Raw genomic sequence first — 1,310 nt, 5'->3', positions numbered from 1 at the left:
GTAACGTAGATTATGCACTGGCAGCCAGGGGCTGGAGTGAATGGCTTGTTACAGGCAGGAAGACAAGGAAGAGGAAGAGGAAGGAGAACCCGTTATGAGCCTCATTCTGTTTTAAGAGTTGTCCATGCCACTTTCTCCTCTGAATTTGTTTGGAGTAATCTAATATGGTTTAGCTTCATGGGCATTTTGTAGCCATGTATTTTTGATAAGGAGAGGTTTGAAAAGGATTGGTTTTGCAGGAGCATCCAATGGTTTATGCAACTCCAAGGCAGAGCTATGACAGTCAGTGTGTGTTGCTGTTTTTAGTAGGTGTGTTGGCTATTTTTCTCCTAGATTTGACCCAGGTCAAATTCAGTTACCTGTGCTGCAAACACACCAGGTAAGGGCAATCCCCCAATCATTTCCAAACAAATGTCTGGGCTCTTGTAGTCTCTGGATGGAGTCATGGTTTGTACCATCCCGCTGGTCTTTGGACCTTAGTCTATCTGCTTTCAGGTTTAACTCCATTTGTCCTCTCCCAGCCTCACTCTTAATTGTCAGCCACAGTCTGACCCAGAGGGCACAGGACCAGGACAACCTCCTGAGCAGCTTGCGTAGGTGCTGGGAGCAGAGCATGGCAGGCAACATGCAGGTCAGAGGAGGAAGAGGCCTGGACTTCTCCTCCCAGATCTCATCCACCCTTTCCTTTCTCCTCCTCCTGGCCACCTCTTCGCTCTCTCCTTTGCCAGTGCATGTTTTTCTCTTATTCCTTCTTTTTTGCCCATTCCAGGTCAAGTCTCACCTCTTCTTTTTGGTGCTGTTTCCATGGCTCTGAGCTTTGCCACGTTGCTTTGCTCTCCTTTTGGAGCTGGCTGGAGAGAACAGGGTGCTTGTCCTGGCCTGAACCCGGATGGATATGCTGAATGGCATTTCTGCCTCCCCTTGTTGTTTTAAGCCAATCTTGTCCTCAGCGCAGCAGTGGTCTCTGCAGCACAAGCTGGGCCTCTGGTGGGCTGTGATGGCTCACATGTCTCCAAAGGCAGTTTGGCCACATGCCTACATCCTTCAGAGCATCAGCCTCACTGGATCACTAATCTATTTGCCCATGAAGCTGTAAAATTTACATAATTGCTCCCCTAGGGCCTGTGGTTCACATTGTCCTGTTCTCTGCTGCCTTTCCCATGGCATCCACCACCTCAGGAGAGCACGAGCAGCTCTGGACAGGGCCGAGGCAGAGACATTAACTGTGACTGCAGCGCTTGTGAAAATAGCATCTGTTGTTCTCAGAAGAAGAAAAATCCCTTCACCCAGATGTCCTGGCCCTGTGTTTG

This window comes from Pygoscelis adeliae, unplaced genomic scaffold, assembly GCF_000699105.1.
Source record: "Pygoscelis adeliae isolate BGI_AS28 unplaced genomic scaffold, ASM69910v1 Scaffold4, whole genome shotgun sequence".
Lineage (NCBI taxonomy): Eukaryota > Metazoa > Chordata > Aves > Sphenisciformes > Spheniscidae > Pygoscelis > Pygoscelis adeliae.
Note: the sequence above shows the minus strand (reverse complement) of the source record.